We start from the raw sequence: 27881 nt of genomic DNA, 5'->3' as shown, positions 1-27881 counted from the left end.
CATTTCATCTCCATTCTCAACCCTAGGCATTAGGACTTCCTCGCCATTACTCACTTCCTCACCGTCACTCACTTCTGCGTCGCTCTTCACCCACTTCGTTGCTCTTCACTCCTTCAGGCTTCAGGCCTTCAGCTCTTCTCCAAGTCTCAAAGGCTGTCAAGGACCACATCCTCTGCTCAGCTTCGCCGGTAAGTCGCAGTCACAGATCGTCCGGTCATTCGCCGTCGCTCACCAAGACACCAACCCTCCTCATTTATCTCGGTCGCCTCGCCGCTGTCGCTCACGGAGCTCATGTCAGCGTCGCTCCCACTTCTCGCGTCACTATCCTCGCCGACTTGCCTCTCCAATCTGTGGTCTCTGGTCTGTGCTCACCTTGTCGTCCCTCCTTCCTTCGTCGTCGTCTCTTTGGTGACTGGTAAATGCTGTATATGAATTTCTTGTATCTATGAGATTTGAGGGAATCTGTAGGTTCAAAGTATTTAGCCTTTATAGAATAAATTTTTCATGTATGCTGTGTAAAGTGCTTTGAATAAATGATAGTGTAAACAACCTTGGATTACTATTGAGTACTTCAGTTGCATATTCTATGGTTTTAGTTTGCTGCTTCTTTTTTTGTGCGGGATAGTATAAATATGTTCTGTTCCTGCTGTATTATTCTCTTTGAAGCAGAATGGATCCAGAATAGATCCTTTTATATGTTGTTTTACATTTTATAAAGGCTATATTTTGCTGTCATTTGAGCCTTTTTTATGTGCCCAGTGATGAATACTTATTGTAACCAAAGAACTTCAGATATTTTTAATATAAATATTAGAAAAGCTTGATCTATTTAATTTGTGGTTGGTTAATCACTAACCATAGCTTTATAAAACTTCATGCCTTTAATTCCCACCTTGTACTACTATTTCAAAGTTTGTATACAAACAGATGCAGTTTATTCACTTTTGTGATCTTGAAAACTCTTCTTTAGTTTGTGTATCTCAATGGCTATTTGAATATTGTACTTGTAATTGAACCACTTTTTGTCATGATTCTTGGGACTGCAACACCTTTTAATTTATGAGGAGTTTCTGCTCTGAAATTTTAATTTATGTATTATTCTATTTAAATCCTACTCAATTTCAATTAATATAATTTTATTGAAGAGATTGGATAAACTTAAAACAAAATTGTCAGATTATGTTGCTTTTTTCATTCTTTAATATTCGTATTGCATATCACTCACTTAATTATAGTGCTAAGCTTCCAGTTTTGTTTCTCTGTCCCTCAAGATACATGTTATGGCTCTTCCCCTTCATTCTTTGCATGAAGAATCTTGTATGCTTAATTGAAATGAGCTGATCTTATGATAACATGGATGAATTTTTATGTTATTTATTAAAGAATGAAATTAATATAACAAACAAAATTGAGATTATGTTGCTTTTTTCATTTACTGGCTTTGCTAACTGATTAGACCACAATTAATATAACTAACATTCATGTCATGCATTTTGGTTGCTTTCAAAAGCATATGTTACCCTTTCACCTCAGCTATAGGTTACTATGTTTCAAAGAATTTTGTGCTCCTTATTGAAATAAAAGCATGTTCTGGTTGGAGTTCATTCAATTGTAGTAGGCAAACTTGTTTTAATAGACAAGCATGTTTATTAGAGAAAAAGAAGCACACGCTATATATGCTAACCTAATTTTGAAAATTGATGCATGCTGCATGGTCAAATTGCCTTTAGTTTGTTTGCATTTCATGTGGAAATTTTATAAAGCTATATCTTCTTCATTCAACTATTTTGCTTTAAGGAAAAAAAAACATTTTGCTTTGGTTCTGTTTGTGGTTGCCTGCTGCATAGTTCAATGACTATGTCATGTGGTTTATGTGGCTTATTATGATTTTTAGTGTACTTCAATTTGTGTTTACTTATCTTAGTGGCTTAAACTTCCAATCATTGTACTTCAATTAATCTTCATTTATTTTAGTTTTTTACATAGTACCAATGAATTTGCTAATTGTTATATCTTTTGATTTTCAGGTTTAAATCTTGATTTGCAAACTTTTAATGATGATGAAGATGTTGAAAGTGATCAAGAATAAGGGTTGAAAATTCCTTTATATCTAATATTGTAATTTCTTTATTATGGACTTATGGTGCGTGTCCTAAAACAATACCTTGTTTTACCATAAAGTGACATTTTTCAAAATTTAATACAAGGTTTGAACTAACACACCTGTCTAATACTCTTGCTAAACTATCTAAGCAATGGTTAAATGAATCACCATAAATGCTAAAATCATCCATAAAAACTTCCATACAGCTCTCAATAAGATCAGAGAAAATGCTCATCATGCACTTTTGGAAAGTAGCTGGTGCATTACATAAGCCAAAAGGCATCCTTTTGTATGCATACGTTCCAAAGGGACATATAAAAGTAGTCTTCTCCTGATCTTCAGGAGCTATATGAATTTGAAAATAGCCTGTATATCCATCTAAAAAGCAGTAATGTGATTTACCTGACAGGCGATCAAGCATCTGATCAATAAATGGCAATGGGTAATGATCCTTGTGAGTAGCTTGGTTGAGGCACCTGTAATTAATGCAAACTCTTCATGAATTCTGCACTCTAGTTGCTATGAGCTCTCCATGCTCATTCTTCACTGTTGTGACTCCAGACTTCTTGGGCACCACTTAGACTGGGCTGACCCATTCACTATCTGAGATGGGATAGATAATATCAGCTTCAAGAAGCCTGGTCACTTCCTTCTTGACAACTTCTAAGATGGTGGGGTTCAGTCTCCTTTGAGGTTGACAGACAGGCCTTGCTCCCTCTTCTAAAAATATCCTGTGCTCACAAACTTGAGGGCTGATGCCTACTATATCCGCCAAGCTCCACCCAATTGCTTTCTTGTGTCTTCTCAGCACACTAAGCAGCCGTTCCTTCTGTTGGGAAGTGAGTTACCTTGCAATGATAACTGGGAGCTTCTGATTGTCCTCAAGGTAAGCATACTTAAGGTGGGGTGGAAGGGGCTTTAATTCCATTTTCTGCTCATGGCTAGGCACTTGATCATCTGGAGCTAGGGATAATGGCAAAGTGTCCTCATTGTGTTTAGAGGGTTTCCCCACACTTGTATCTTGCTCCATGTGCATCTCTTCTGCTTCTTCTTGGTGAACTGCAGCTACAGTTTCATCAATGATGTCGCACTGGAAGATGGAATGATCTTCCAGAGGGTGCTTCATAGCTTCATCTAAGTTGAAGCTCACTGCTCTGCCATCTATCTCAAAAGAGTAAGTTCCTGAGAAGGCATCTAATTTGAACTTTGAAGTCTTCAGGAATGGCCTTCCAAGCAGGATGGATGATGGTCTTCCTGAGTCATTAGGGGGTATCTCCAAAATATAGAAGTCAATAGGAAATGTGAGCCCCTTAATGCTCACCAGCACGTCCTCAGCAATTCCAACCACCGTGATTATACTTTTATCTGCCAAAACAAAACGAGCTGCCGACCTTTTTAAGGGAGGGAGCCTCAAAGCATCATATACAGACAATGGCATAATGCTAACACATTCACCTAAATCACACATGCAGTCAGAAAATGTTACACCCCCAATTGTACACGTAACCATACATGGCCCTGGATCACTACATTTTTCAGGTATATCACCCATTAAAGCAGATATCGAGCTACCTAAGGGGATGGTTTCTAAATCCTGTATTCTATTCTTATGCATGCATAAATCCTTCAAGAATTTCTCATATTTAGGTACCTGGCTAATGGCATCAAAAAGTGGAATGGTTAACTCAACCTTTTTGAAGATCTCCACCATCTTTGGGTCGAGCTCCATCTGCTTTCTGGACTTCCTAGCAAGGTGTGGGAAGGGGATAGGGATGGCATCTTCTGTAGCTTCAGCTTCCATTGGTGCACTATTCTCTGGTTGAGCTGCTTCTTCTTCAGCCATGTCTTGTACTTCATTCTCTTCTTCAACGTCCTATACCTCAACAATATCTTCAACTGGAGTGTTGTCCTTTGAGCTTGGCTCCTCATGACTCCTCTTTGGCAGTGTGGTCCCGCACCTCAAAGTGATGGCATTAATTCCACCTTTGGGGTTGGGTAAAGGTTGAGAAGGTAGTGTATTGGAGCTTGAAGGTTGATTGTTGGGAGTAGAAGGTGGTTCTAGTCGGGAGATGAGAGCTTGCAAAGTAGAGGTAAGACAATTGAGGCTAGAGTGAAGGTCTTTCTGTCCTTGTGCAATAGAGTGGAGCATCTCATCATTTGTAGAAGAAGGTGGATAAGTAATTTGAGGGGCTTGCTGTTGGTTGTTCTGAGGCGCCTGGGACTGCCTTAGGTGTGGTGCTCGGTAAGGCTGGTTCTGGTTCTGCTGTTGGTAAGGAGGATTCTGCTATCTGTTGTTGTTGTTGTTCCACCTCTGATTCCCACTGTTGTCTCTGTCTCCTCTATTGTAGTTGTCCCTCCATCCTTGGTTGGAATTATCTCTCCAACCTTGGTTGGAGTTATCTTGCCAACCTTGATTGTAACTTCCACCTTGGTTATAATTGCCACCTTGTTGATAATATCTTTGATTTGGGCGGTCATAGAAGTTATGAGTAGCTGCCAAGGTGTTGTCTTCTTGTTGTTGGAGTTGCGGACACTCATCAGTGTAATGAGTATAACAGGCACAAATCCTGCACACTCTCTAGGGAACCAGCTGTTGATTCTGTTGTAGTGGGGGAGGCTGAGGTTGCTGTTGATTCAACTGTAGCTGCTTCAGTATGTTGGTTATCTCCCCCAGAGTCTGAGTGAGAGCAGAAGTCTCACTGCTAGAGGAAACCTCCGTAACAGCCTTGGGATGGTTGTTCCTGTGCCTGAAATTCTGGGTAGACTCAGCTAGATCGGTAATCAGTTGCCACGCCTCTGTTGCCGTCTTGTACTTCTTCAGAGAACCATTACTTGCAGCATCTAATGTAGTCTTATCCTGAGGCTTCATGCCTTGTGTGAAGTAACTGATTAACACCATCTGGTCAATCTTGTGGTGGGGGCACGAGTCTAGGAGATTCCTGAAGTGCTCCCAATATTCGTAAAGGGTCTCTGACTCGCCTTGGATAATGCAGGAAATCTCCTTCCTCAGTCTATCTGTAACTTCAGCTGGAAAGTATTTGTCCAGGAACTCCCTTCTGAGCAGATCCCAGTTAGTGACGACCACTTCAGGTTGAGTGTAGAACCACTCCCTTGCCTTTCCCTCAAGAGAAAATGGGAAGGCAGACAGCAAAATAGTATTCTCATCTGCACCATGACGCCTAAAAGTTGAACAGGATGTTTGAAAGTTTCTAAGGTGCTTGATAGGCTCTTGAGCAGATAAGCCATGAAATTTAGGTATTAGGTTGATTAGCGCAGTCTTCAGTTCAAAATCTGGAGCTAGATTTGGGTGACGCGCTAGATACGGTTGCAGTGTAAAGTCTGGAGCTCCCTTTTCCTGGAGAGTAATCCTTCTGGGCTCCGCCATATTACCTGCACGTAAATCAACAGTATCAGTAGAAGAGGAGCATGTTTCTTCTTCATCTGGCGCTTCAGATTCGCCTTCCGATAAGACTGTTCAATTGGTAGTAACCACTTCACCACCCTCAGAGGCTAACCTACGTCGAGCTTGCCTAATATGTGAAATAGTTCTTTCAAATTCAGGATCAAACGCAGCTAAGCTCGGGTCAGGCAGTGAGCGCGTCATTCAATGAAAGAAACATACAGTTCATGGTAATAAAATAAAATAAAATATGAAAAAATTAAAAGTATGTACACCAACTAATAATTTAGCACGCTATTGCAACTCCCCGGCAACGGCGCCAAAAATTGATGCGAGCGGAAATTAGCCAATTAAGAAATTATAGTAAGAACAACGTTGTAAGTACATTTCTTAACTGACGAAAATCCACTTATTAATTTAGAAGGGTTGTCACAAAATTAGAATGAAAATACTGGGAGTAGAAATCCCAGGTCGTCTCCCAACGAGTTGACAAAAGGGTGCTATTTTATTAATCAGGAGTTTTTCGAGAAATTTTGAGAGTTGGAGAACAGAAAAATAAAGGATTGTGAATTAAAGCGATGTAAATTAAAAGAGATTTATATAATCAAATAAAAAGTCTTGACCGGGGGAATGATTAATTGGAAGTTCTATCCTTGTTGGAATTCTCTCGAGTGTAGTATCAAGAGGTTGTTGTTTTCACTTAGTTAACCCTTACTAAATAAAGGAAAGTCAAGTGATTGAGCTAACTCTTATTCACAAGTCCTAATCCTCTCCCTTGGGAAGGATTAGCGTTAGTACCTAGAGAGTTAGCCAACAACTTCTAATTTAACTAATCACTTGAGCATTCCAACTCAAGGGTCTCCTTTTAATCAACCCCCAAGTCAAGTTGGGAGTCTACTCCATTGACATGAATATAACGTTCACAGAAATATAATAAGAAGACATGATAAATTAAATAAAATAGAAATTGAAAATTAATTAAAAGTAAAAGTAGTTCTTTGCATTAATAAATCTCAAAATGCAACATACGTATCTGAACAGGGTTAACAAGTAATCAAAAGAGTAAAGGAATAAGAAAGCAAACTAGAATAATAGCGACTTCAACGGAGGTAGTGATTCTTCTCAATATCCTAAGCAAAAGCATAAAACTCTAAAACTATGAATGTGAAGAAACCTAGAGGAAGTGTGTATTTTCTCTCTAAGATTCTAATCTAAAATCTAAAAACTATGCGAATGAGAATGTGTGTTGAGTCTCTGCTTGTCCCCTGGCTCTAGTCTGTGTTTCTGGACCGAAAACTGGGTCCAAACTTGGCTCAAAATCGCCCCCAGCGTTTTCTGCAGGTAGCGCATGTCACGCGTACGGGTCAGTCACGCGTGCGCGTCGTTTGGCGATTTTCCTTGTCACGCGTACGCGTCAGGCACGCGCACGCATCACCGTGCGAACTCCAATTCACGCGCACGCGTGAGCCATGCGTGTGCGTTGCTCTTCGCTGGTTGTCTCCTTTATTTCTTGTGCTCCTTCCATTTACGCAAGCTTCCTCTCCATCCTCTAAGCCATTCCTGTCCTATAAAGCCTGAAAGCACTTAACACACAAATCACGACATCGAATGGTATAAAGGAGAATTAAAATACACAATTTAAAAGCTTTAGGAATCAAGTTTTCAATTATAGAACAAAATTAGGAAGAAATTGTAAAATCATGCAATTATATGAATAAGTGTGCAAAGACTTGATAAAAACCACTCAATTGAGTGCAAGATAAACCATAAAATTGAAGCATCGGACACAAATAATAGCAAGTTGATAGACAACATAGAGGCAAGACTTTCTGTGCTAAAAGAATGATCAGAGATAGCTAACAGGAATGAGATCCTAAAACTAAAAGATGATCTTACTAAGGCCTACCAAAATGTTGAAATATTGAAGAAAAAATCAAGAATCAAATGGTTGTGGTATGGTGACCAAAACATTAGATTTTTTCATTCCAAGAACCAAGTCCGTAATAAAAGGAATAAGATATGGCAATTGAAAGATGAAACGGGGTTGTGGTGCACTAATCATGACACTATTATAGCTAGGGAACAGAGATACTTTGAGACTCTCTTTGCTTCGGGTGATGTTGAGGATCCCGCGGTGCTTTTCGAAGATTTAAGGAGAAAGATTAGTGCTTAGGCTAATCGAAATTTGGCAAAATTAGTGTCAGAGGAGGAAATTAAGAGAGCTATTTTTTCTATTAATTATGAGGCAGCCCCAGGAGATGACAGATTTATAGCAAGATTTTATAAATTCTATTGGCCTATCATTAGAGGCGACATTTGTAGAATGGTTAAAAGCGTTTTTGGAGGTAAAAAAATTCTAAAAAGTTTTTATCATGCCATGCTCATATCTGTTTAATTCCTAAGATCCCTAATGCTACATCTATGAATCATATAAGACCCATTAGTCTTAGCACAGTATTTTACAAAATAATTTCAAAGATCTTAGTACACTGAATGCAATGCCTAATGAATAGAATTATCAGAGTGCATTCATAATGGGGAGACTCATTAATGACAATATTAATGGGGCTTATGAGTATATGTATTTTCTTAAGGAAAAGAGTTATGAAGATTTTGATTTGGTTCTAAAACTTGGTATGAGAAAGACATATCATATAGTGGAATGGAGTTTTATTTGGTTTGTTAAGCAGAAATTGGGTTTCTCTGAGAAATGGATTGGGTTGATAAAAAAATATTTACATACTATTTTTTATTCTATTATTGTGGAAAGATCACCAATTGGTTACTATAAACTAACAAGAGGGTTTCGACAAGGAGATCTCCGCTCCCCTATCTCCTTTTACTATGTGCAGAAGGTCTCTCCTTTCTGCTCCACAAAAGAGAATAACCTATTTCAGGGGCTTCAATTGAGCAATAGATTTTCAACCATCAACCATCTATTATTTGCAGATGATTTTCTACTATTTTGCAAGGCAAATTAGCATAGTTGTGACAATCTAATGCAAACTAAGGGTGTCAATGGGTAGGGTAGGATAGGGTTTGAGTCCAATCCTAACCACGCATATTGAGTTTTTTTTTACTAAAACTCAGCCTTATTCTACCCATGGGTTGAGAACATACCAACCCTAATCCTACCAATTCTCAACTCTCGGGTTAGTAAAAAAATACAATAATATTATATAACCTAATGAGCATGTAAATTAAAAATTCAACACAAATAACACAATCATCCCACAAACAACATAAATATCAAATGTTTAATTCTACATAGTAAGGCGAGCATAGTGCTGAATAGAGCACGCGAGCACAGCAACCACAATGCTGAACGTGAGCACAGGCACAGAGCACCAGCGAGAGGAGTAGTCGGAGCAGGGAGCATGAATTTTCTTCCAAAAAATGCAGAGAGATTGAGAGGAGGTATTAGGGTTGGCTACTGGGTAAGGGTGATCTGAGTGAAGAGATTAGGACTTGTGTTATAATTGGGTATTTATGTATTACTAAATATAATTGACTTTTTTATAAACAAAAGCATTAAAATATTAAATGATAACCTTGGCTCAATTATTAAAAGTCTTTTATACCAAGGTAGAAGTCCTTGGTTCAACACTTACTTGCAACATATTTTTATATAACATTACATATACATATATAGGGTGTGGGTTGGTCGGATAGGGTTGAGACACAACCCGCACCCTACCTGATTCGCACTCAAACCTGCTCCACAATCAATCCTATCCACAGTAGGTAGGGTTGGCAACCCTATCCGACCGAGTTGGGTCGGATTGGATACCCGTGGATAGTGTACATATTGTCACCCCTAATGCAAATTCTACAAAATTACAATAACCTTAGTGGTGAGTGACGAGAAGACTTCTGCTAGTAAAGAATTTTATAAAAATAATCACGTTGTAAGTATAGTTTCTAAACCAACAGAGAATCCTTTCGAACAAAAGTTTGGTTGTCACAAGTAACAAACCCCTAATAAAATTGATAACCAAGTATTTAAACCTCAGGTCGGCTCTCAAGGAATTGCAGGGAAGTATAATTTATTATTGGTTATGGAAAAAGTATTTTTTTTTGGGTTTTTTAAGATAAAAAGCAACAATAGTAAATGGCAATGAAAACAAACTAACTATAAAAACTCTTGGCAAGGTATGAGAACTGGAAATCCCATCCTAGTTATCCTTATCAGGTGTGATGAATGATAAACCCCAATTTTGTGGTTTATCTTGTGCTTATTTTAGGGGATTTTATCACCTTTTCCCCACATTTATTCAATGAAATAGCATTGTTTTGCAATTCTCCATTGATTTGTGCTTAAATGTGAAAACATGCTTTTTAGGCCCTTAAATTGGTGATTTTAACTCACCTTAATTTCATTCGATGCCTTGATGTGTTTGTTGAGTGATTTCAGATTCATAAAACAAGTATCGGATGGAAGAAGTGAGGAGAAAAGCATGCAAAGCGGGAGAACTCATGAAGAAATGAAGGAACCGCAAAGCTGTCAAGCCTGACCTCTTCGCACTCAATCGACCATAACTTGAGCTACAGAGGTCCAAATGAGGCGGTTTCAGTTGCGTTGGAAAGCTAACATCTGGAGCTTCAAAATGATATAAAATTTGTCATAGTTGCCTGACGTCTATGGATGCACACGCGCACTGTACGCATGCGCGCCGATGGAGCAGCGTGATTCACTAAAGTGAAATCGTGGCCAGTGATTTGTAGAACATTTTGGGCCCAATACAACTCATTTCTAATGCTATTTCATACAGAATTCAAGCTTGGAAAAGGGGAGAGCAATTGTTTGAAGTTTTTGCATCATGTAGCTTAGTTTCTAGAGAGAGAAGCTCCCTCTTCTCTCTAGAATTAGGGTTCCTAGGATTAATTGCATCATAGATCCATGTTTAATTCCTTGCTTTCATCTTGTTTCTTCTACATTTTCATGCTCTAGTGATATAATCTTCTTGTTCCCTCTTGTTAATTTTCCTTTTCATGCCTCTTTGTTTAGGATTGATGAACACTTGTTGGATTTGGATTTTCAATTGATGTAATTGATGTTTGATGTCTTTTATTGTGAATTTGAGTTGTTGATCTTGTCTCCTTGCAATTTGTAGTTGGTAGATCTTACTATTTCTTGTCATTTATTATGCTTTCCTTTTATGCCTTCCAAGTTTTTGACAAAATGCTTGGTTGGATGTTAGAGTAGATCTTGAGCATTCTTGGCTTGGAAATAGTAATTAGGCAATCTTGAGTCATGAAAATTCCAACCCATGTTGGTGATCTAGAGTTGTTAGCTAATATTGTTTCCATTGACTCTAATCTCTTGCTAATTCACTTAGTGGGTTGATTAGGACATTTGGATTGAGATTAGCTAGTCTTGTTAGACTTTCTTTGAGTGTGAAGATAATATGATACCTTCTTCCATCTTTGAGGATGACGTAATAAGATAGATTCTTGTTTATTATTGTGATATGATTGATTAGTCTTGTTTGACATTCTCCCTATGTGAAGATGACATGATACCTTCTTCCATTTGTTTGAGTTGACTAAATAAGATGAATTAATCATTGTATGACTAGGATAGAAAGCCTATATTCTCAATCCTTGCCATGAATGTCTCTCTCTTTATTACTTGCTTTCTCTTATTTACTTGTCTTCTTTAAATACTTGCTTGATTTACTTTTCTTGTCATTTATTTCTTTTCCTTTTACCAAACCAAACCCCTTGCACCTTCATAGCCAATAATTGACTACTTCATTGCAATTCCTTGTGAGACGACCCGGAGTCTAAATACTCCGGTTAATTTTCATTGGGGTTTGTACATGTGACAAAACCATATTTTAATTTGATGTGAGAGTTGTTTGTTGGTTTGGAGCTATGCTTACAACGAAGTAATCCTTTTCTTTAAGAAGAAAATCTAGACCACCGACCACAATTTTTGTATCAAATTAATGGCGCCGTTGCCGGAGAGCTGCAATGGTACTATGTTATTAACTATTGTATATATTGTGAATAGCTTGATTTTTGGTTTGTTTGTTGTTTTTTGCTAGTTGTCGGACTTAGTTTTCTTTATTTCTTGTTAGCCTTTTGTTTTTATTTTCTCTTATCACCATGAATTCTCATCACTTTGGCTATGAGTTTGGTTCAAACTATGTTGTAAGAGATAGAATTTACAATGATAACATGCATCAAGGAATTGGAGATCAAATTTTGGCAAGAGTGATTGGGGACATGACTACTATCCTCACGGAGATGCGCGACAACCAAAGGGCATTTATTGCCACCTGAGCCGTCCAAGCGCCACCCCAACATGACTACTCTTCGGATTCTTATGGGTATAATCCTAATCCTTATGCATACCAATCTAATGTGTGTGATGACCCTTATTGTGATTGTCAACCACAACCATCATATGCATATGAACCCCCTCCTCAATATAGCCCTCCACCATACTCACAAGCCTTATACCACCATCCACCCCCATATGACCCTAACCCATACCCACCGTACCAACCACCATATCAACCATACCTAGAGCCACCACCATTCCAACACCAATACTCCCAAGAACCACAAAGTCCACACACACCTCCTCAAGAATTTCACCAATATGAACCACCTTCCAATTACAACAACCTTCCCTTAAACAATGAACCCTCTCTTCCACCATCACCTCCCGATGAAGCCCACATGCTAGAATTAAGAGATCTTGAATCTCATATCTTAAGGCGACACGAGGAGGATGAAAATAAGTTTAAGGAGTTAAGAGCGAAAATGGCTATCATGGTAGAAGCTATTGGCAACATAGTCTCATCCCGCCTAAGCTTATGCGATCAAGGCACTCCCATTGTTGAATGTGGAGAAGCAACCAAGGAGCTTAGTGAGGGAGTGAACTTGAAGCTTCAAGGTGAAAAAGAGGAGTTAAAGCAAGAAATGCAACAAGAGGAGGAGGTAGAGATTATTGAACAAGAGGAAGTAGTGGTTGGAGCCTTAGGATATGTTGAGTATATGGAGGAATCACAAATTGAAGAGCCTTCTTCCATGGAGTTCAAAGTTGATATTGAGGAGGAGAGTGCACAACCTCCAAGACATAATGTGATTGAAGAATTGGAAGAAGTGTCCCAAGTAATAGGCCCTCCTATTTATGATGATTCCATACCAACATATGATCCTTTTGAGCTTGAAGAATCCTTCTCCACTATGCTCAGAATTGATGATGAGGTAGATTTCACTAAACCTCCTATGTATGATTTGAGTGATGGGGAAGAGCTAGAGGACATTGGTGAAGAAGAACTTGAACTTGAGGAAGCTTGGCAAGAGGTAAAGCTTGAAGAACATTGCCAAGTGGTGGCCTCTAGGAGAGGATGGACGGGAGTAGAGCGTGTTTTGTCAAGACCATTGGGAACTCCTCCACCTAGGTTGTCATCTAATCCTTCATTTGAGTGGGTAAAACTTCTAACTCTTAGCTTTATTATCCCACTTGAATATGGTTTGCTTGAGACGGATGGCTAACTTAGGGTGCTTTGTAGAATTAAGCATAAGAGGAGGATGTTTAGTGGTTGGCGTTGTAAGTCTAGGCTCATTATGGTTGGAAGCTCAAAATTGAGGAGCATAGATTGGTGTAGTGCTCAATTGAATGGGTCTAGGAGGATAGTGTGGTGCTTCCATGAGAATTCATCTCTCTTGCCACCCGGAGGAAATCACCATGATCAACTCAAGGACGGGTGTGAAAACAAAGTGTGGGATCTCGGATCGCACAAGGAAGATCAACTTTGGGAGCCTATGGTTTGTGAAGAACTCCATCAAAGCTTGGCATTATTAACTTTGAATGATGAAGCACAATGGAAGTCCAAGCATTGGTGGATGTTCAAGGATGGATTCAAGCACAAGCCACCTTGATGAAGAGCTCCCCATAAGTCCAACTTAAGGACAATAAACAAAAGTGTTAGGTGGGAGACACCCCACCATAGTAACATCTTTCCCTTTTCTTCTTTGTAAATATTGGTAATTTAGGTTTAATTTCATGTTTTGATTGCTTAGCTGAGTTTATTTGGGAGTCTAGTAGGTTAAATAAGGTTTTATGATGTTTTGGTAGCTGTTTGGAGGTTTGGAATTCTTGGTTTGGTGCAAAAGCATAGAAAAATTTTGAAAAACATAGCACCATCCACGCGCACGCGTCATGTACGCGTACGCGTGGATTGAATTTTTCCACCCCTCCATACATTCACCCGAGAGTTGTGCCTGAAGTTTTCCAACTTTGTGCCCAAGGCACGCGCACGCATACTGGTGCAGTATTTCTAACCACAAACTATCCGGCAAGTGCACCGGGTCGTACCAAGTAATACCTTACGTGAGTAAGGGTCGATCCCACGAGGATTGATGGATTAAGCAACAATAGTGTTTGATAGGATTAGTTAGACAAACAGAAAATAGTGTTTGGAAGTTCAAAAGCATTAAACAGTAAATTAAGAATTTCAGAAAGCAAGCAGCAAATGAGTTGTAAAATATATATGGGAAAACAGTTAAGGCTTCAGAGTTATCTATTTTCTGGATTGACTTTTCTTATTAACTATTTTAATCATGCAAGATTTAATTCATGGCAAACTATTTGTGACTAGACCCTAATTCCTTAGACCTTCCTAGTCTCCTCTAAAATTCATCAACTGCCAATTCCTTGGTCGATTAATTCCAATTAGAGGGTGATGAGCAAATTCTAGTTTATATGCCACAAGAATCCTAATTGTCCAAAAATAAAGGGATTATATGTCACGTATCCCGTTAAATAGAAACAATTAGAAATTTAGGATAATATGTTTTCAAGCTATTGTTCAAGTAAAGAGCTTTTCCAAGTTATACAAGAACTCAATTAGAACATGGGTCATACTTCCGTTCCACCCAAATTCATAAAATAAGGAACGAAAACAATTATTGAAATATAAATCAAAACATGAATTAAAATAGAAAAATAATATTACCAATCCATACAATAGACAAAGCTCCTAACCTTAACAGTGGAGGATTAGTTGCTCATGGGAGAATATTATGGAATACGGAATGTAAATTTGGAATAGGATGGGATCCTCCCCAGGACCTCTCTCAAAAGAGAGGTTTCTTCTCCCTTTTATAACTAATCCTAATAAATTTAAAATCTAATTTTTAAAATTAAAAATAATATCTTTTCCTAGAATTCAAATTTGAATTTAAATAAAAAATTAACTAAATAATCAAGTCTTCAATTGATGGGTGGGGACCACTTGTTTTGTCCATTCTGCAGCTTCTAATATGTGTTTTTTGGGCTGGAAACTGGGTCAAAACAGCCCAAAAATCGCAGCCATCATTTTTCTGCGTTTATTGCACGTGGCGCATATCATGCGTACGCGTCAGTCACGCGTACGCGTCGATGGTCTTTTCTGCGAGTCACGCAGACGCGTCGGTTACACGCACGCGTCGCTGAGCAAATATTCAAATCATGCGTACGCGTCAGTCACGTGCACGCGTCGCCATGGAAAGCTCCAAATCACGCGTACGCATCAGTCACGCATACGCGTCGCTCCTCGCTGCCATCTCCTTTGATTTTTGTGCTGCAGAAACTACATCAAATTCCGCCAAATGCTACCTAAAATAAACAAAATTGCAAAAGACTAAAAGTAGCATCCATATTGGCTAAAAGATAATTAATTCTTTATTAAACTCAACAAATTAGATGCAAATTCACTAGGAAAAGATAGGAAAGATGCTCACGCATCACAACACCAAACTTGAACTTTTGCTTGTCCTCAAGCAACCAAAACTAATATAAGCTTAGGATGTGAATTTGCATGAGAATGAGAGTTCGATTAAGCTCATGTCTCTTCTTATAGTGGGGTTTACAACTGCAATCCTGAATAGTTTTGACATCTCACTTTATCCTTTGAAGTTCAGAATGATTGGCATCCATAGGAACTCAGAATTCATATAGTGTTATTGATTCTCCTAGTTCAGTATGTTGATTCTTGAACACAGCTACTTTATGAGTCTTGGCCATGACCCTAAACATTTTGTTTTCCAGTATTACCACCAGATACATAAATGCCACAGACACATAACTGGGTGAACCTTTTCAGATTGTGACTCAGCTTTACTAGAGTCCCCAGTTAGAGGTGCCCAGAGCTCTTAAGCACACTCTTTTTGCTTTGGACCACGACTTTAAACGCTCAGTCTCAAGCTTTTCACTTGACACCTTCACACCACAAGCACATGGTTAGGGACAGCTTGATTTAGCCGCTTAGGCCAGGATTTTATTCCTTTGGGCCCTCCTATCCATTAATGCTCAAAGTCTTGGATCCTTCTTTTTTACCCTTTGCCTTTTAGTTTAAAGGGTTATTGGCTTTTTCTACTTGCTTTTTTTTCTTTTTTTTTTCTTTTTTTTTCTTTATTTTTTTTGCAAGCTTCGTGTTTTTCACTACTTTTTCTTGCTTTAAGAATCAATTTTATGATTTTTTAGATTATCAATAACATTTCTCTTTTTTTATCATTCTTTCAAGAGCCAACAATTTTAACATTCATAAACTTCACTATAAAAAATATGCACTGTTCAAGTCATGCATTCAGAATCACAGAAAGTACCACCACATCTAAGTAAATAAGACTATTCTTCAATATAAACTCACTTTCTCATGCAATACATCACTTCTGTATTTATTTATTTATTTATTTTTTGAATTTCAAGCTCAGTGAGTAATACATGAGACATCTTTTCGGAATTAAAGCAATCAAGAGAAAACTAAACTAGACCTAGGATTCTAACTAATAAAGGATCATGCAACAAACAAAGCAAAATAGCAGAAAACCGGAACATAACATAGTAAATGCGGGAAGGAAAAAAATGAAAGGAACTCAACCACCTTAGTTATCCGAGCGGTCGTTTTATTCTTCAGGTTGTGCTCCTTTGTGAAGATGATTCGCTTCCCTTTGGTGCCATATGAATAAACAGAAAACCCATAAGCGAAGCGTCAACACCAAACTTAAAGGTTTGCTTGTCCTCAAGCAAAGAAGAACTGAAAATAGAAAGAGACAAATATTATTATGAAAGAAAAAAGAAAGGATAAAATAACAAAAGAGAATTAGGATTGGGAGAGGGAGAAAGAAAATTAAAACTGGGCGGCGAAGGCGACGCGTACGTGTACGGCACGCGTACGCGTTGGTCGCGGAATTTCCTTAATGACGCGTCCGCGAGCCCTGGGTTTTGCGCAATTCGCGCGAAGCCAGCCGCGCGCACGCATAATTCTCTATTCGCGTGGCTGGGGAACTAAGATTCCCATGTGATGCGTGCGCATTATGCACGCGCACGCGTGGCTGGTTGTTTCTGCAAAGGATGCGAACGCATTGAGGACGCGTCCGCGTGACCAAGTTTTGTGCAAATGGCATACTTCCAGCCCCAAGCCAGCACAACTTTCTGCCAAAACACCTTTTACGCTGATTGCGAGGTCACGCGTACGCGTCGATGACGCGGACACGTGGAGTGCCAAAATCATGAATGACGCGCACGCGTGGGGTACGCATACGCGTGGGTTTGTTTGTGCTAGAGGCATCATTTTTGCATCATTCCCGCACAACCCTATGTTCAAATTTATTTTTCACGCACACCCATCTGACGTGTACGCGTCGTGTGCTCTTTTTTTTTTCGCCTGAGGTGTTCGGTTCATGTGATAAGATAGCTGCATGATCTGAAAAACAGTAAAAACTTAGTAAAAATTAAATATGTAAGAAAAATACTACTAATAAATATAAAACAAAATAAAGCTAAGAATGAAAAGGAATGATCATACCACGGTGGGTTGTCTCCCACCTAGCACTTTTAGTTAAAGTCCTTAAGTTGGATATGTGGTGAGCTCCTTGTCATGGTGGCTTGTGCTTGTACTGATCCAGAAATCTCCACCAATGTTTGTAATTCCAATGGCCACCGAGATTCCAAACTAGGTGCATGACGCCTTCGAGCAAGTTGAAGCAAGTGACAAGGCCCCATGAGTGTTGATTGTGGAAATGAATTCCAGGATCCCAAGCCTTGCTTTTATACCCCTCTCCTTGTGGATCACCATTGTTCCCACCGGTGGCAAGCGATCTGAATTCTCATAGAGACATCTAAACAACCTTCTAGGCCCATTCAATTGAACTCTACACCAATCCTTGCACTTCGATTTAGAGCATGCAACCATATTGAACCTTCCTTGATAACTCTTACCACTAACCATCTTCCTCTTACTCTTAATGCCACAAAGAGCTCTAAGTTGACTATCCATCTCCAGTAGCCCATATTCAAGTGGGAACGTAAAGGTTAAGGATAGGAATTTTACCCACTTGCATGTTGTATTAGATGGTGATGGCTTTGGGAGAGGTCTTGCAAGCTCTACTCCTTTGTGCTCTTCTTTGATAAACCCCAATTTTGTGATTTATCTTGTGCTTATTTTAGGGGATTTTATCACCTTTTCCCACATTTATTCAATGAAATAGCATGGTTTTGCAATTCTCCCTTGATTTGTGCTTAAATGTGAAAACATGCTTTTAGGCCCTTAAATTGGTGATTTTAACTCACCTTAATTTCATTCGATGCCTTGATGTGTTTATTGAGTGATTTCAGGTTCATAAGGCAAGTATCAGATGGAATAAGTGAGGAGAAAAGCATGCAAAGCGGGAGAACTCATGAAGAAATGAAGGAACCGCAAAGCTATCAAGCCTGACCTCTTTACACTCAATCGACCATAACTTGAGCTACAGAGGTCCAAATGAGGCGATTCCAGTTGCGTTGGAAAGCTAACCTCTGGGGCTTCAAAATAATATAAAATTCGCCATATTTTCCTGTCGTCTATGGATGCGCACGCTCACTGTACGCGTACGCGCCGATGGAGCAACGTGATTCACTAAAGTGAAATCATGGCCAGTGATTTGTAGAGCATTTTGGACCAATCCAACTCATTTATAATGATATTTCATGCAGAATTCAATCTTGGGCAAGGGGGGAGCAATTGTTTAAAGTTTTTGCATCATGTAGCTTAGTTTGTAGAGAGAGAAGCTCCCTCTTCTCTCTAGAATTAGGATTCCTAGGATTAATTGCATCATAGATCCATGTTTAATTCCTTGCTTTCATCTTGTTTCTTCTACATTTTCATGCTCTAGTGATGTAATCTTCTTGTTCCCTCTTGTTAATTTTCCTTTTCATGCCTCTTTGTTTAGGATTGATGAACACTTGTTGGATTTGGATTTTCTATTAATGTAATTGATGTTTGATGTCTTTTATTGTGAATTTGAGTTGTTGATCTTGTCTCCTTGCAATTTGTAGTTGGTAGATCTTATTATTTCTTGTCATTTATTATGCTTTCCTTTTATGCCTTCCAAGTGTTTGACAAAATACTTGGTTGGATGTTAGAGTAGATCTTGAGCATTCTTGGCTTGGAAAGAGTAATTAGGCAATCTTGAGTCATGAAAACCCAACCCATGTTGGTGATCTAGAGTTGTTAGCTAATATTGTTTCCGTTGACTCTAATCTCTTACTAATTCACTTAGTGGATTGATTAGGACCTTTGGATTGAGATTAGCTAGTCTTGTTAGACTTTCTTCGAGTGTGAAGATAATATGATACCTTCTTCCATATTCGAGGATGACGTAATGAGATAGATTCTTGTTTATTATGATATGATTGATTAGTCTTGTTTGACATTCTCCCTATGTGAAGATGACATGATACCTTCTTCCATTTGTTGGAGTTGACTAAATAAGATGAATTAATCTTTGTATGACTAGGATAGAAAGCATATATTCTCAATCCTTGTCATGAATGTCTCTCTCTTTATTACTTGCTTTCTCTTATTTACTTGTCTTCTTTAAATACTTGCTTGATTTACTTTTCTTGTCATTTATTTCTTTCCCTTTTACCAAACCAAACCCCTTGCACCTTCATAGCCAATAATTGACCACTTCATTGCAATTCCTTATGACACGACCTGGAGTCTAAATACTCCGGTTAATTTTCATTGGGGTTTGTACATGTGACAAAACCATATTTTAATTTGATGTGAGAGTTGTTTGTTGGTTTGGAGCTATGCTTACAATGAAGTAATCCTTTTCTTTAAGAAGAAAATCTAGACCACCGACAACAATTTTTGTATCAATGAGAATTATTATTGCTCCCACTTAGTTAACCCTTACTAAATAAAGAAAAGTCAAGTGGACTAATAAATTGATTCCTCAATTCCTAGTCAACTCCTATGGAAAGACTAGCTTTAGAGGGATCCAAATCAATCAGCAATTTCTAATTTTCAATCAACAGCTGAGTTTGACAACTCAAGTGTCACCAATTTCTCAACCATAGCCAAAAGGAGAAAATCTACTCGAATAAAAATTCCTTGAAAATAATAAAAGGGAATATGGTAATTAAAATTCAATTGGAAAAAATTAAACAGATAATAGATTTAAATGGAAAAGTACTCTTTGCATTAATAATTTAAATGAACATTGAACCTAGAATTGAGAAGAAGAAGAAATCCTAATCCTAAAACCTAAGAGAGAGGAGAGAGCCTCTCTCTCTCTAAAACTACATCTAAAACCTAAAATTGTGAATAATGAATGTTGTTTCTATGAATGGATCGATTCCCCCACTTTATAGCCTCTAATCTGTATTTTCTGAGCCAAAAACTGGGTCAAAAACAGCCCCAAAATTGCCCCCAGCAATTTCTGATACGTCCAGCACGCGGCAAAGTCATGCGTGAGCGTCGTCCACGTGTGAGCATGGATTGGATTTTTACCAGGTCACGCGTGTGCGTAATCCACGCGTTCGCGTCACCTATCTTCAGGGCAGCTATAAAAAATTATAAATGGTTGCGAAGCCATGGATGTTAGCTTTCCAACGCAACTGAAACTGCCTCATTTGGACCTCTGTAGCTCAAGTTATGATCGATTGAGTTCGAAGAGGTCAGGCTAGATAGCTCAGCAATTCCTTCAGTTTCTTGTATTCCTTCCACTTTTGCATGCTTTCTTTCCATCCTCTAAGCCATTCCTGTCCTGTAATCTATGAAAACACTTAACACACATATCAAGGCATCGAATGGTAATAAGAGAGGATTTAAACATAGCAAATTTAAGGTCAAAGAAGCATGTTTTCAATCATAGCACAAAATCAGGAAGGACAACGTAAAACATGCAAATCATATGAATAAGTGAGTAAAGAATTGATATAAACCACTCAATTGAGCATAAGATAAACCATAAAATAGTGGTTTATCAGTGAGAATACTAACCTCAATAAATCAGTAATATTTTTTTTGCAAGAATACACCTCAGTAGCTTAGACAAAATCTGGCTAACGTTCTTGAAGTTCCTAATGTGGGTGCACAAGACAAATACCTTGGACTCCCCTCTATGGTCTCAAGATAAAAAAAGAAACATTTTCTTATATGAAAGACAAAATTTTCCGAAAGCTAAATCATTGGAAAAGGCATTTGCTATCTATTAGTGGAAGAGAGGTTCTTACTAAAGCAGTTGGAACAGCCATCCCAATTTACACTTAGCTATTTTAAACTGCCGAAGACTCTAATCAATGATTTGTAATGAATGATGATGAATTTCTGGTGGGGACAGAGGCAGAATAAACGGAAGATGCATTGGATTGGCTGAGACAATGGCTAGAGAAAAGACTGACGAAGGTGTGTGTTTTAAAGACCTAAAGGCCTTCAATTTAGCTATGATAGCTAAACAAAGTTAGAGATTAATGAATAAGCCACACTCTTTATTCTACAAAATATATAAGAATAAGTATTTCAGGTTTACCTCATTCATGGATGCTAAATCTGGAAATCGCCCCTCTTAGGCCTGGCAAAGTCTCCTAGAGAGTAGAAAGGTGCTGGAGAAAGGAGTAAAATGGAGAGTAGCAAAGCATGGTGCTGTCAAAATCTGGGATGAACCATGGTTGGTTCAGTACCTTTTTTTTCGGCTGTTGCGCACTGAGACAGCAATTCCCAACCTCCTATGGGTTCAACAACTCCTTGATGAAACTAATAATTGGAACCTGCAATTGATTCGTTAAAATTTTAGTCAAGAAATTACAAATTAGATCTGTCAAACGCCAATAATGGATGAGGAAGATGCTATCACCTGGTCCATTTATAGGGCGGGATGGTACATTGTAAACTCAGGATACAAAACTGTATTATTCTTCTACCATGCTACCACTGAGCATCTTCTAGAGAGATTTAGAAAAAAGAAAATTTAGAAAGAAGTATGGCGTCTGAACTACCTTCCCAAAATTAGAGTCTTCATATGAAACTCATCTATAATGACCTCCCGATATAAGAAAAGATCCATGAACAGCTGCCTCAGGTGGAATCTCATAGCCTGAGGTGCAACTCAAGTCCAGAATCATCACTACATGCACTAGTATTCTGCCCTGAAATTTTGGAGATTTGGAACGCTTCACAACTTGCTAGCTATATTCTCATAAATGCTCAACTGAATCCATGGAAATGTGTGTGTTAGAGTATAATTAGGATCAATTAGATCAATTAGCATTATTTAACATATCTGAATATTTATTATAGGATATTACGTCTTTATTATTTCGATTTTCTTAGCACCTATAAATCTCCTTTTATATTGTATCATTCTACACAACTTGAATACTTACAAATATTTTTTCTATTGCTCCCTCTCTCCTTTCTAATATGGTATCAGAGCCATGGTATCCTCCTTGAGGAGGATCAGTTGATTTTTTTCTGGTGAAATCACCATATTTTTCTTCCGTGCCATTTTTTTCCTTCTCTTTTGTCATTACTTTAATGCTTTTCTGACCTCACCGATTAACTCATCCACTACTTACTTATTCTTATGGAGAAACTATATGTTTTTCGTCACCTTCCGACAGTTTGTAATCTTTTCTCACTTTGTCACTTTTTAACAGTTTTTCGACAGTTCGTCATCTTTTCAGCAGTTTTTTGGCAGTTGGCCACTCTTGTGGCAGTTCTGTCTGCGTTCTCTTCTGGCAGTTCCGTCTGTGTTCCCTTCTGGTAGTTTCGTTTGCACTTCCTTTCGGCAGTTCCGTCTACGTTTCCTTGTGGCAGTTCCGTCTGTGATTTCTTTCGAAAGTTCCATCTGCGCTTCCTTCCGGTAGTTCTGTTTGCGCTTTCTTCCGGCAGTTTCGTCTACACTTCCTTCCGACAGTTTCGTCTGCACCCATTCTATCAGTTTATGCATTTTTTTTATTTAATTGTTTCAAATAAGTTTCAAACTCAAGTTGTCACTTGAGTTTGAAGAGGGACGTTAGAATATAATTAGGATCAATTAGATCAATTAGCATTATTTAACATATCTAAATATTTATTATAGGATATTACATTTTTATTATTTCGATTCTCTTAGCACCTATAAATTCCCTTTTATATTGTATCATTGTACACAACTTGAATACACTCAATAATACACAAATTCTTTCTCCAATTTAGTCTCGTGTTTCTAACCGTGTGATTGAATTGATCGAGACACTGAAAAAACTTTCAGACTATAAAAGAAATATGGCAAAAGTGGCTTACTTACTTTGGAACATATGGCTTGACAAGAACTCGTTCATATTTGAAGGTAAGAAGAAATCACTTGGAGAAGTTCTATCCCAAGTTACCCACTGTGCGGAGGAATTCTAGAAAGGGGAATGCTAGGTAAACAATGACCATTTTGAACAACATGAATAACCACCAATCAAATAAAAATACACTACACCCTAGTTTAATGCTATTAATTAAATTTACTCTTTTAACCCTATTAATTCACATTGTTCACACATTGTTCAAAAAAGTTGTTGTTTACCTGTACTTTTTCTTCTAGAAAAATCGAAGACACCACCACCGAACGCCACTGTAATAATGTTTTCTCTTGATTCTCTTTTCTTTAATAAAGTTATTGAATTATCTTTTTCTTTGGGTATTGCCTTACTTTAAGGGTGTGTGTGGTTGGAGGATGTTCATACCCTGGGTCGAGCTATCCGACCTGGGATGATCGGAGACAAAGCGACCGACCTCTTCAGGTCAGACTATTCGACCTCTTTACAAAAGAGGTCGACCAAATCGACAGGAAAGCCCAAAAAGGGCCCAACTCAAGGAATAGACCCAAATCCAAAGGCCGCCCAGGCCTATAGAGATAAGGGACGGTTCCGTTGAAGATAAGCTGACCTCATCCAAAGATAAGATAAGATAAGATAAGATAAGATAACTAACTTATCTTATCTAAGAAGGTCACTTCTCACCATTATAAATACACTGGAGCACCCAGGTATAACTCATACTCTGATTCTACAAAAAACCTGTTTAATACCCATGCTAACTTAAGCATCGGAGTCTCTTGCAGGTACCCCCCACCCTCCGGTGACCAAGGATCAGCAGTGCAGTCAGTCCAACAAGTCGAACACCATAACTCCGGCCGCCACTCACCGGCCGAACTCGTCGGCACCGACCAACACAGAAGATCTCATCCGAGATCGACCTACAGTTTCAGGTAACCCTCGGAACATTGGCGCCGTTGCCGGGGAACCTGGAAGTCATCCCATCACCATGGCAGACGAATAGGATAACGACCACAACTCAGATTTAGAGGACAGAACGCTGTACAAAAACATGGGTGCAACACCAAAGGACACTCCGAAATCTAACGGAGACAAAAACTCATCACATCCGGGAGTAATAGAAGCCCTTCAAGATCGCCTAAAGCAACTCGAAAAAGAAAGCCAGTACCAGCAAGAAGTCGGCAAGGATCTACAAAGAGAGGTAAGACGACGTCGAGAATTAAAAGATAAACTTCTACAACTTGAAGCCGATCTCAAAGCAAAGACTACCCAGACCACCCCTGAAGACAACTCTCACAAAGATCAGGATCCATTCACTAGGGAAATCATGAAGACTAAAATCCCCAAAGACTTCAAACTTTCTGGATATGACTTTGTATGATGGCACTACAGATCCCAACCATCACCTCAGTAATTTCAGAAGCAGAATGTACCTCACCGACGCCTCAGACGCCGTTCGCTGCAAAGCTTTTCCAACGACTCTCACGAAGACAGCAATTAGATGGTTTGACAACCTACCTCCAAAGTCCATCTCCAACTTTGACGACCTGGCCAAAAAATTCCTGGCCAGATTTTCCATCCAAAAAGACAAGGCTAAGCACGCCCCCAGTCTACTAGGTATCAAGCAAGGAGATCGGGAAAGTCTCCGCAACTACATGGAAAGATTCAACAAAATGTGCCTAGACATACAAAGCTTACCAACAGAGGCTGTCGTCATGGGCCTCATCAACGGCCTACAAGAAGGACCCTTCAGCCAATCTATATCAAAGAAATATCCCACATCCCTAGACGAGGTACAGGAGCGGGCAGAGAAGTACATCAACATAGAAGAAAATTCTCGACTTGGAGAAGCCTTGAAATTCGGTTTCACCTACCGAGATAAAGATAGAGAATCTAAGAAGAAGGAAGATCGAACGGGCGAAAAAATCAAAAAGTATCATAATTACACCCCTCTTCGGGTGTCCCTTGTGGATATTTACAAAGAAGTCTGTAACACAGAAAAGATACCCCCAACTCGACCACTCAAAGGCAAAAAAGGAGGAGGAAATCGGAACGAGTACTGTGAATATCATCGGGTCCGAGGACATTCCACCAACGAGTGCTTCGACTTAAAAAACATCATAGAAAAGTTAGTAAGGGAAGGAAAACTAAATCGGTATCTAGCCACCTGAGATGATGAACAAAGAAAAAGACGAAGAGATGAAGACGTCGGACGCTGAGCGATCACCTCGTACGCTAGAAAGACATGTCCATATGATACACAGAGGATTTGCAGGAGGTGGAATCTCCAAATCATCCCGCAAAAGATACCTCAAAGAAGTATATCATGTGGAAAGGAAGGAGGAAGCACCCGACATCCCTGCAACCACGTTCACCAAAGAAGACGCATCTGGTATCATCTCAGGACACGACAATCCCATGGTCATCACCATCATACTGGCAAACGCTAACCTCCACCGCACATTAATAGACCAAGGGAGTTCTGCCGACATCTTATTCAAAACTGCCTTCGAAAAACTCGGCCTAGAAGAAAAAGAGCTTAGAGCATACCCGAACAGCCTGTTCGGACTAGGAGATACCCCAGTACAACCACTGGGATACGTGTCGCTACACACAACCTTCGGAAAAGGGAACCAATCCAGAACACTCAACATAGACTACATTGTGGTCGACGTGAGTTCAGCCTACAATGCCCTAATAGGTCGGACAACACTAAATCAACTCGGCGCAATAGTCTCGACTCCACATCTATGCATAAAATTCCCAACTACAGAAGGGATAGCTACGATAAAAGCAGATCAAAAGATGGCACGCCACTGTTATAACGAAAGTCTAAACCTCAGAGGAAGAGGAGAATAGTTCCATACAATTGAGCTTAGTGGAGTTCAGAGACGTGAAGAACTCCATCCACAACCCGAAGGAGAAATAGAGAAAGTTCAGATTGGGGATAGCTCGGACAAAACAACTAATATTGGCACGATCCTGAAGGGAGACGCAAAAGAATTACTAGTACAGTTCTTACGAGATAATGTCGATCTCTTCGCATGGAAAGCTGCAGACATGCCAGGCATAGACCCCAAGCTAATGAGTCACAAGTTGGTGGTCTATCCAGGATCTCGGCCGGTACAGCAGAGACGAAGAAAACTTGGGCCAGAACGATCCCAAGCTGTGGAAGAACAGGTACAAGCACTACTGGAGGCAGGATTCATAAGAGAAGTCAAGTACCCACTATGGCTAGCTAATGTCGTCTTGGTGAAAAAATCAAATGGGAAGTGGCGAATGTGCACCGACTACACCGACCTCAACAAAGCCTGCCCAAAAGATCCTTACCCACTCCCAAGTATCGATGCCCTGGTAGATGCTTCCTCCGGATATAGATACCTCTCGTTTATGGATGCATATTCCGGATACAACCAAATTCCCATGTATCCACCAGATCAAGAAAAGACCTCGTTTTTAACCCAAAAGCAAATTACTGCTACATTGTGATGCCTTTCGGCCTCAAGAATGCGGGAGCTACTTATCAAAGGCTAATGAATAAAGTCTTTTCAGATCATATCGGGAAAATTATGGAAGTCTACGTGGACGACATGTTAATAAAGACACAAAGTGAAGAAACATTATTGTCCGACCTGGCCCAAGTATTCGATACTATAAGGAAGCATGACATGCGACTCAATCCCACAAAGTGCACCTTTGCAGTAGAATCGGGCAAATTCTTAGGTTTCATGGTCATAGAAAGAGAAATTGAAGCAAATCCAGACAAATGCCAGGCTATACTCAACATGAAGAGCCCGACTTGTGTCAGAGAGGTACAACAACTCAACGGGAGATTGGCAGCCTTATCCAGATTCTTAGCAGGATCAGCAATAAGATCTCTCCCGTTCTATGCCACTTTAAGGAAAGGAAAGAAGTTCGAATGGACAACAGAATGCGAGCAAGCCATCCAGGATTTCAAAAACTTCCTGGGACGACCGCCTATCCTAACTCAACCACGAGAGGAAGAACCACTCGTATTATACCTTGTAGTAGGAAGTCAGGCAGTAGCCTCAGCACTGGTTCGAGAGGACGACAAAGGGCAACAGCCTGTATATTTCATCAGTAAAGCGCTGCAGGGATCCGAGCTGAACTACCAAAAAATAGAAAAGTTCGCCTACACTCTCATACTGACATCTCGACAACTTCGCCCATACTTCCAGGCCCACATCATTAAGGTTCGGACCGACCAGCCCATAAAAGGGATACTGCAGAAAACAGATCTAGCAGGCAGAATTTTACAATGGGCAGTCGAGTTATCCGAGTTCGACCTCCAATACGAAGCTCGGACAGCCATCAAATCACAATACTTAGCCGACTTTATTGCAGAATTCACAGATACCCTGGAAACCCCCACAGAATGGAATCTCTACGTAGACGGGTCTTCAAATAAGACTGGAAGCGGCAGGTGTGATAATAGAAAGCAACCAAGGAACCCAAGTTGAGCTTTCCCTCAAATTTGGGTTCTCGGCCTCAAACAACCAGGCAGAATATGAAGCGTTACTAGCTGGTTTGAAGCTGGCTAAGGAGGTTGGAGCTCAAAAACTCAACATCTTCAGCGACTCACAAGTAGTCACCTCACAGATAACAGGGAGTTACCAAGCCAAAGATCCCACCATGAAAAAGTATTTGGATATAACCAAAGAACAGCTCGAACAACACGGGGAATATAAGATCTGCCACATACCCCGCGAACAAAATGCCCGAGCTGATGCACTCTCAAAGCTAGCCAGCACCAAACCAGGGGGCAACAATAGAAGCCTCAT

The 27881-nt window shown here is 39.4% G+C and overlaps 2 long non-coding RNA genes across 2 annotated transcripts; one reads left to right on the top strand and one right to left on the bottom strand.

The window, feature by feature from the left end:
• Nucleotides 1-2144, top strand: LOC110264347. Its single transcript, XR_002350404.1, has 2 exons — nucleotides 1-415; nucleotides 2028-2144. It is a non-coding gene; the product is annotated as an uncharacterized LOC110264347 (long non-coding RNA).
• Nucleotides 1088-23743, bottom strand: LOC110264348. The gene is made up of 3 exons (XR_002350405.1): nucleotides 23731-23743; nucleotides 8822-8825; nucleotides 1088-1814 (listed from the first exon to the last, which is right to left on the bottom strand). It is a non-coding gene; the product is annotated as an uncharacterized LOC110264348 (long non-coding RNA).

This window comes from Arachis ipaensis, chromosome B07, assembly GCF_000816755.2.
Source record: "Arachis ipaensis cultivar K30076 chromosome B07, Araip1.1, whole genome shotgun sequence".
Taxonomy (NCBI): domain Eukaryota; kingdom Viridiplantae; phylum Streptophyta; class Magnoliopsida; order Fabales; family Fabaceae; genus Arachis; species Arachis ipaensis.
Note: the sequence above shows the minus strand (reverse complement) of the source record. Positions and strands in the feature narration are given on the sequence as shown.